The sequence below is a fragment of the Babylonia areolata genome, chromosome 12 (assembly GCF_041734735.1).
Source record: "Babylonia areolata isolate BAREFJ2019XMU chromosome 12, ASM4173473v1, whole genome shotgun sequence".
NCBI classification, from domain to species: domain Eukaryota; kingdom Metazoa; phylum Mollusca; class Gastropoda; order Neogastropoda; family Buccinidae; genus Babylonia; species Babylonia areolata.
In genome coordinates, this window is record NC_134887.1 from 39,405,378 (window position 1) to 39,415,377 (window position 10,000).

Below are 10,000 nucleotides of genomic sequence, written 5' to 3' on the forward strand. Positions count from 1 at the left end.
GTTATCATTATTATTATTATTGTTATTGTTATTATTAGTAGTAGTAGTATTGTTAATTGTATTAGTAGTAGTATTAGTAGTATGTATATCACAATTATTATTATTATTATTATTATTGTTATTGTTATTATTGTTATTATTATTATTAGTAGTAGTAGTATTGTCAATTGTAGTATTAGTAGTAGTAGTATTTATATCATAATCATTATTATTATTGATAACCATCATCATCATCATCATCAACATTATTATTATCATAATTCATTGTTATTCATTATCATCATTATTATCATTATTTACGATTTAACGCAGTGCAATGCAGCTTGACTGCAATACATTACAACAGCCTTCGATATCAGTATTAATTGATTAATCCATCCCTCGCTTCTGCTGTACATAATTATGCACCTGTATAGAAAGATAAGATGGGTGTCCATATACGCGGGTAGTTTCCATGGAAACCTTTAGGAAAAACGACACCTGTATACCTGGGTCGGCTTGCACGAGGGCGATCCTTGCCGCAGCGCCGTAAAGTTTGCTTTGGGTGGAGGAATGTTTCGAAGTGTTTGGAATTTACCATGGAGTTAGGAATGATAAATATGAGGGAAGTTTTAGCAGCGCTAAGTTTGCTTATCATTCCTAACTCCACGGTAAATTCCATACACTTAGTAAGTGATAAGAAACTCTAGGGAGAGCTGGACAGTACAAGGTCTTTTCTCTGAACACCTTGTACTGTCCAACTCTCCCCAGAGTTTCTTATCACTTTGAAGACCTTGTACTGTCCAGCTCTACCGAGAGTTTCTTATCACTTTGAAGACCTGTACTGTCCAGCTCTCCCTAGAGTTTCTTATCACTTTGAAGACCTTGCACTGTCCAGCTCTACCGAGAGTTTCTTATCACTTTTGAAGACCTTGTACTGTCCAACTCTCCCTAGAGTTTCTTATCACTTTGAAGACCTTGTACTGTCCAGCTCTCCCGAGAGTTTCTTATCACTTTGAAGACCTTGTACTGTCCAGCTCTCCCTAGAGTTTCTTATCACTTTGAAGACCTTGTACTGTCCAGCTCTCCCTAGAGTTTCTTATCACTTTGAAGACCTTGTACTGTCCAGCTCTACCGAGAGTTTCTTATCACTTTGAAGACCTCGTACTGTCCAGCTCTACTGAGAGTTTCTTATCACTTTGAAGACCTTGTACTGTCCAGCTCTCCCTAGAGTTTCTTATCACTTTGAAGACCTTGTACTGTCCAGCTCTCCCTAGAGTTTCTTATCACTTTGAAGACCTTGTACTGTCCAGCTCTCCCTAGAGTTTCTTATCACTTTGAAGACCTTGTACTGTCCAGCTCTCCCTAGAGTTTCTTATCACTTTGAAGACCTTGTACTGTCCAGCTCTACTGAGAGTTTCTTATCACTTTGAAGACCTTGTACTGTCCAGCTCTCCCTAGAGTTTCTTATCACTTTGAAGACCTTGTACTGTCCAGCTCTCCCTAGAGTTTCTTATCACTTTGAAGACCTTGTACTGTCCAACTCTCCCCAGAGTTTCTTATCACTTTGAAGACCTGTACTGTCCAGCTCTACTGAGAGTTTCTTATCACTTTGAAGACCTGTACTGTCCAGCTCTCCCTAGAGTTTCTTATCACTTTGAACACCTTGTACTGTCCAGCTCTCCCCAGAGTTTCTTATCACTTTGAAGACCTTGTACTGTCCAACTCTCCCTAGAGTTTCTTATCACTTTGAAGACCTTGTACTGTCCAGCTCTCCCTAGAGTTTCTTATCACTTTGAAGACCTTGTACTGTCCAGCTCTCCCTAGAGTTTCTTATCACTTTGAAGACCTTGTACTGTCCAGCTCTACCGAGAGTTTCTTATCACTTTTGAAGACCTTGTACTGTCCAGCTCTCCCTAGAGTTTCTTATCACTTTGAAGACCTTGTACTGTCCAGCTCTACTGAGAGTTTCTTATCACTTTGAAGACCTTGTACTGTCCAGCTCTCCCTAGAGTTTCTTATCACTTTGAAGACCTTGTACTGTCCAGCTCTCCCTAGAGTTTCTTATCACTTTGAAGACCTTGTACTGTCCAGCTCTACTGAGAGTTTCTTATCACTTTGAAGACCTGTACTGTCCAGCTCTCCCTAGAGTTTCTTATCACTTTGAAGACCTTGTACTGTCCAGCTCTCCCCAGAGTTTCTTATCACTTTGAAGACCTTGTACTGTCCAGCTCTACTGAGAGTTTCTTATCACTTTGAAGACCTTGTACTGTCCAACTCTCCCCAGAGTTTCTTATCACTTTGAAGACCTTGTACTGTCCAGCTCTACTGAGAGTTTCTTATCACTTTGAAGACCTTGTACTGTCCAGCTCTCCCTAGAGTTTCTTATCACTTTGAACACCTTGTACTGTCCAGCTCTCCCCAGAGTTTCTTATCACTTTGAAGACCTGTACTGTCCAGCTCTCCCTAGAGTTTCTTATCACTTTGAAGACCTGTACTGTCCAGCTCTCCCTAGAGTTTCTTATCACTTTGAAGACCTCGTACTGTCCAACTCTACCGAGAGTTTCTTATCACCCTGGAGTTTCTTATCACTTTGAAGACCTCGTACTGTCCAACACTATCGAGAGTTTCTTATCACTTTGAAGACCTTGTACTGTCCAGCTCTACCGAGAGTTTCTTATCACTTTGAAGACCTTGTACTGTCCAGCTCTCCCTAGAGTTTCTTATCACTTTGAAGACCTTGTACTGTCCAGCTCTCCCTAGAGTTTCTTATCACTTTGAAGACCTTGTACTGTCCAGCTCTACCGAGAGTTTCTTATCACTTTGAAGACCTTGTACTGCCCAGCTCTCCCAAGAGTTTCTTATCACTTTGAAGACCTTGTACTGTCCAGCTCTACCGAGAGTTTCTTATCACTTTGAATACCTTGTACTGTCCAGCTCTCCCTAGAGTTTCTTATCACTTTGAAGACCTTGTACTGTCCAGCTCTCCCTAGAGTTTCTTATCACTTTGAAGACCTTGTACTGTCCAGCTCTACTGAGAGTTTCTTATCACTTTGAAGACCTGTACTGTCCAGCTCTCCCTAGAGTTTCTTATCACTTTGAAGACCTTGTACTGTCCAGCTCTCCCTAGAGTTTCTTATCACTTTGAAGACCTTGTACTGTCCAGCTCTCCCTAGAGTTTCTTATCACTTTGAAGACCTTGTACTGTCCAGCTCTCCCTAGAGTTTCTTATCACTTTGAACACCTTGTACTGTCCAGCTCTCCCTAGAGTTTCTTATCACTTTGAACACCTTGTACTGTCCAGCTCTCCCTAGAGTTTCTTATCACTTTGAAGACCTTGTACTGTCCAGCTCTACTGAGAGTTTCTTATCACTTTGAAGACCTTGTACTGTCCAGCTCTCCCTAGAGTTTCTTATCACTTTGAAGACCTTGTACTGTCCAGCTCTCCCTAGAGTTTCTTATCACTTTTGAAGACCTTGTACTGTCCAGCTCTCCCTAGAGTTTCTTATCACTTTGAAGACCTTGTACTGTCCAGCTCTACTGAGAGTTTCTTATCACTTTGAAGACCTTGTACTGTCCAGCTCTCCCTAGAGTTTCTTATCACTTTGAAGACCTTGTACTGTCCAGCTCTCCCTAGAGTTTCTTATCACTTTGAAGACCTTGTACTGTCCAGCTCTACTGAGAGTTTCTTATCACTTTGAAGACCTGTACTGTCCAGCTCTCCCTAGAGTTTCTTATCACTTTGAAGACCTTGTACTGTCCAGCTCTCCCCAGAGTTTCTTATCACTTTGAAGACCTTGTACTGTCCAGCTCTACTGAGAGTTTCTTATCACTTTGAAGACCTTGTACTGTCCAACTCTCCCCAGAGTTTCTTATCACTTTGAAGACCTTGTACTGTCCAGCTCTACTGAGAGTTTCTTATCACTTTGAAGACCTTGTACTGTCCAGCTCTCCCTAGAGTTTCTTATCACTTTGAACACCTTGTACTGTCCAGCTCTCCCCAGAGTTTCTTATCACTTTGAAGACCTGTACTGTCCAGCTCTCCCTAGAGTTTCTTATCACTTTGAAGACCTGTACTGTCCAGCTCTCCCTACAGTTTCTTATCACTTTGAAGACCTCGTACTGTCCAACTCTACCGAGAGTTTCTTATCACCCTGGAGTTTCTTATCACTTTGAAGACCTCGTACTGTCCAACACTATCGAGAGTTTCTTATCACTTTGAAGACCTTGTACTGTCCAGCTCTACCGAGAGTTTCTTATCACTTTGAAGACCTTGTACTGTCCAGCTCTCCCTAGAGTTTCTTATCACTTTGAAGACCTTGTACTGTCCAGCTCTCCCTAGAGTTTCTTATCACTTTGAAGACCTTGTACTGTCCAGCTCTACCGAGAGTTTCTTATCACTTTGAAGACCTTGTACTGCCCAGCTCTCCCAAGAGTTTCTTATCACTTTGAAGACCTTGTACTGTCCAGCTCTACCGAGAGTTTCTTATCACTTTGAACACCTTGTACTGTCCAGCTCTCCCTAGAGTTTCTTATCACTTTGAAGACCTTGTACTGTCCAGCTCTACCGAGAGTTTCTTATCACTTTGGACACCTTGTACTGTCCAGCTCTCCCTAGAGTTTCTTATCACTTTGAAGACCTTGTACTGTCCAGCTCTCCCTAGAGTTTCTTATCACTTTGAAGACCTTGTACTGTCCAGCTCTCCCTAGAGTTTCTTATCACTTTGAAGACCTTGTACTGTCCAGCTCTCCCTAGAGTTTCTTATCACTTTGAAGACCTTGTACTGTCCAGCTCTCCCCAAGAGTTTCTTATCACTTTCTAAGTGTATGGGATTTACCGTGGAGTTAGGAATGATAAGCAAACTTAGAGCGCTGCTAAAGCTTCGCTCATGCAGTTCAACCCACCCAGCACCTTCTCTTTTCTACCACCACCATTGATTAACTCTCTCCATACGAACGGCGAAAGAGACGACGTTAACAGCGTTTCACCCCAATTACCATCATCAAATTATTGCAAGCGGAACGCTCTTATACTGAAGAGGTGAATGTTGACAAAGAATACCACAATTCTGACGACGGAAGCTAAAGGTTGAGTCATTCAGACACCCACTGGACATCCGAGGGGTCTGTGTAGAGGAGAAGAGAGGAATGGCCGTATAGAGTGAGTTAATCCCGCAGACTAACCGCGGCCGCCGTTGGCTGATGTGAACTAATTCGGGTCGGATCTCTGGGTTGTCTCTCGGGTTGTGAAAGCTGGATGCTCTGACCACATTAATTTTTACATCACAGCCGTCATCAGTGAAAGTTGTTTGTTTGTTTAGGGTATATGAAAAAAAGAAAAAAAAAGTTTTACTGTCTGGGTTCTTTGTTTGTTGTTGTTGTTGTTTTTTTCGCCGAGAAGGGGTGTGGGGGTTGGGGGTGGGGGGGGAGGCGTTTGTTGACGTGTAAGTGCTGGTGTTAGTGTTAGTGTGTGTGTGCGTGTGTGTGTGTGTGTGTGTGTGTGTGTGTGTGTGTGTGTGTTTCACACCCTGTTGTATTCGTACGCGCGTGCGCGTTTGTATGTGTGTGTCAGCGAGTGCCGGTGTGTGTGTGTGTGTGTGTGTGTGTGTGTGTGTGTGAGACAGACAGAGAGAAAGAGAGAGAGAGAGAGAGAGAGAGAGAGAGAGACCGTGCGGCGAGCGCCCGCACTGATGTAAAAGCCGCAGGAAGTGTAGGCAATGCTGTTTTTTTTATAAAGTTCACGAACGCGAACATATGTTAGGCAAGCTATGTGCGCGCCAAAACAAACAAAAAGAAAAGAAGAGAGAGAGAGAGAGAGAGAGAGATTGACACAGGCACTCGCTCTGTTCTCGTTTTTCTCAGTTGCAGAACTGAGGCGGAGAAGAGTCTGGAGTCTTTGCCAAAGGTTCACGTGCACATGCCGACAGAGAGTACTGCCTGGCAAGATACTCTGGTCGTTAACCCAAGTGAAGAGTTGGACTGTGTAGCTCTACGAGTACGTCAGTGGTCTTGTTGAAGTGTCAGTGTAATTATAATACTGGAGGCAACATACGCAGCAGATATCTCACTACCTGTCGGCAGTGACCCGTGTTTCGTTGTCTGTATAGTTCTGTCCCCATTTGTTGGCGTGGGTTCTTTTACGTGCATTGCACACGGGACCTCGGTTTATCGTCTCATCCGAATGACTAGCGTCCAGACCACCACTCAAGGTCTAGTGGAGGGGGAGAAAATATCGGCGGCTGATTATTTTCCATAGTCACTAACACGTCTGTGTTACTAGTGGTACTGGTCTTCTATTACGATCCCAGGCACGGAAAACGCACTGAGATGCTGGGGAAGAACAAGTTGATTAACTTACTTCCTGACAAACAAACACACACGACTAACTCATCTCAAGACGGTATAATTATAACGCCGGTATCAGCAGTCTTCATTCGTGAACCGCACCGTCCGTTTTCATCAGTTTCAGTTGGCAGGTGAAGACAGGTGTGTGCGTGTGTGTGTGTGTGTGTGTGTGTGTGTGTGTGTGTGTGTGTGGAGGAGGGGCGGGGGGGCTTGGGGGGGGGGGGGGAGTGGGTTGAGGGTTGGAGTGGGGAGTTGGGGGAGGGTACAGTCTTCAGCGAGTGCAACAGGTGTGACCTGTCATGATTTATATGCTCTGTTGCGCCGAGGCGGTGCTAAGGTTTATTTTATCATTATTATTATTAGTAGTAGTAGTAGTAGTAGTAGTATATTATCACATAGCTGTCGTTCCTTTTCTGACAAGGTGAGGCCATAAATGAAGATACAAATAAACAAATAAATAAATGAACACTGGAAGATAGACGAACAAATAAATAAATGAATAAAACAATAAATGAACACAGGAAGACAGACGAACAAATAAATGAATGAATAAATAAATGAACACCGGAATATAGACAAACGAACAAACAAATAACTAAATGAACACCGGATTATAGAAAAAAAACAACGAACAAACAAATAAATAAATGAACACCAGAATATAGACAAACGAACAAACAAATAAATAAATGAACACCGGATTATAGAAAAAAACGAACAAACAAATTAATAAATGAACACCAGAATATAGACGAACAAACAAATAAATGAACACCGGATTATAGAAAAAAACGAACAAACAAATAAATGAACGCCAGAATATAGACGAACAAACAAATGAATAAATGAACACTGGAATATAGATGAACAAATAAAATAAATGAATAGATAAATGAACACTCAGTGGCATATAGAGTGATGGAGTCTCCCGTCGGACCGACGGATGAGTAGGCAGGCAGGCTTATCTGTCGGTGTGTGTCCTCATATGGGAGAAGAGGCCGATTCTGGATGCGGAACACTTCCCACAGGTGTTGCAAGGGAAAACGTCTCCAGAAGTTGAGCCCTGCTTCCTTCGCTCACGCTTCTCCTTAATGGCCAGCGTTCTCTTTGTTTTCAAACGTCTTTATGCCGCTAGAGCACAGCATCCTCCAGCGGTTTTTGTTTGTTTGTTTTTTTTTGGTTTTTTTTGACTGGCATATAGACAGACAGACAAACAAACAAACAAGTAAATGAGAAAATGAATATTATATACATAAATGAATTAGCTAGCTCCAAATCCTTTCTGCGTCAGTGGTTGCCGAAGAACTGAGAAAGTCCACCGTGATTGAACGCGGGTCGGTTGCATGGTGGGTTTTTCCACCGATGAAGGAAGGTCACGCATGCGCGGTACCCAACACTGATAACCCAGCAACACGACTGTTATAATCAGACGATGTGTGTGGTGCGTGGAACCATGGATGTATCTATAGGTATATATAGGGTGGGACCTTTCGCATTACTACGGGAAAGGCGAAAGTGCAAAAATGGTGAATGTGAACGCTGTGTGTGTGTGTGTGTGTGTGTGTGTGTGTGTGTGTGTGTGTGTAATAACAGCAAAACAAGGATGGGTTTTTAGGTTGGTTTTTTTTTTTTTTTTTTTTTTTTAAATCATTTTATTTATTTATTGTTATTTTATTGTGTTGGCAGAGTTGCCAGCTTTTGCTCTGCCGCTTGATATATAGCCACTAATGTACCTTTTTTTTTTTTTTTTTAGGGGCTTACTCTTTTCCGGTTTTTGTTTGGTTGGTTGGTTGGTTTTTGTTGTTGTTTCTTTTTGGCACAGTGCTCGTTAGGATTTTAATGTGTCTGCTGGCTGTTGTTCTCACGGTTGTTTGGGTGTGTGTGTGTGTGTGTGTGTAATAATAACGAAAAAGTACACTCACACGTGCACACTGACTCACTTGTGTGTGTGAGTATTTGTCTATGAGTGCGTGTGTGAGTGTGTCTGTGTCTGTGAGTGCGTGTGTGTCTGTGCGAGTTAGTGCGTGCGTGCGTGCGTGTGTGTGTGTGTGTGTGTGTGTGTGTGTGTGTGTGTGTGTGTGTGTGTGTCTCCCCTCTCTCTCTTTCTCTGTCTCTGTCTCTCTCTCTCTCTGTTGCCTCACTGACTTCAGTAAACAGTAAATTACCAAGAGCGTGCAGGTTAGCTAGTCGCTGGTGAGTTATTGCATGGTCGTGAAGAAATGGTCAGTATCATGAGCTTCCTTATTGTCATCATCATCATCATACGTCTTCATTATCATCGTCGTTGCCGTCGTCGTCATCATCATCGTCGTTGTCGTCGTTATCATCATCATCGTCGTCGTCGTCGTTATCATCATTATCATCATCGTCGTCGTCGTCGTCGTTATCATCATCATCATCGTCGTCGTCGTTATCATCATCATCATCATCGTCGTTATCATCATCATCATAGTCGTCGTCGTCATCATCATCGTCGTCGTCGTCGTCGTTATCATCATCATCATCATCATCGTCGTCGTCGTCGTCGTTATCATCATCATCGTCGTCGTCGTCGTTATCATCATCATCATCATCATCGTCGTCGTCGTTATCATCATCATCATCATCATCATCGTCGTCGTCGTTATGCAATTTTGCCTTCTAGTTTGAGAGTCATAGTCATAGTCCTTAACAAAAGACCGAGCTGTAAATGATTTCCCATTGGCAGTGGAGAAACCATTGAGGATACAGCTCTCACTTTGCTGCTGGCCCAACGCGCGTGCATTTTACATCATGTGAACCACGGCGTATTCGTTGGTATTCATGACCAGTTGGGGGAGGGTTAAAACGGTCGGAAGGAGAGGACTGGGCCCTGCCTTCCTCCCGGCTATGCTGAGTCCTAGAAACAGTGGTTGTGAATGCCAATTCACTGCCACCCAACACCCCTCCCCCCTCCCCTCGATGGCTGCAACAGCCCTTTCAAGAACTTTAACTTTTTTTTTGGGGGGGGGGTTATTTTAAGAAAAATATACTTGTACTTGGGGAGCGAGGTTTGAAATGACATATATTTTTTATTCAACAAAATATCAACTTGTCATTTGTTGAATAATAATAGTAATAATACTAATAATGATAGTATTTATATAGCGCTGAATCTTATGCAGAGACAAATCTAAGCGCTTTCACACCAGTCATTCTCACGCATGCATAACTCTAAAACTGAAGAAACTGAAGACAAGGAAGAGGTAGGGGAGGGAGGCTATCTTGCGAAGAGGTGGGTTTTAAGGCCAGGCTTGAAAGAGCTGAGTGCGGAGACCTGATGAAGCGAAAGAGGAAGTTCATTCCAAATACAAGGTCCAGAGACAGAGAAAGAACGGCGTCCAACAGTGGTGTGTTTGAATCTGGGTATGCGTAAACAGAGTGGATACCCCGGAAGCTGTACGGCTGTGTGGAGGGCCTGCAGCGTACAGCTGCCTTCATCACGGTGACTGACTGGGGTGTCCATCAGACGAACGAGTATATATATATAAAGAAAAAAAATTGAATAAGCTTTCTCTCTCACTCCTTCTGATGAAAGAAAAAACAACAACAAATAATGATGATAATAATAATTATAATGATAATATCATTTATGTTCAGTCTGATATCATCATCTTAGATGAACAGACTATAAATGAATAAACGAACGATCACTCCT

General features: G+C 42.7%; 1 protein-coding gene across 1 annotated transcript in view; it reads left to right on the forward strand.

The window, feature by feature from the left end:
• The window catches only part of LOC143288610 (leucine-rich repeat-containing protein 14-like), a 34,718-nt gene that overhangs the window by 7,557 nt on the left and 17,161 nt on the right, over nucleotides 1-10,000 (forward strand). The gene's annotated exons all lie outside the window — the stretch shown is intronic.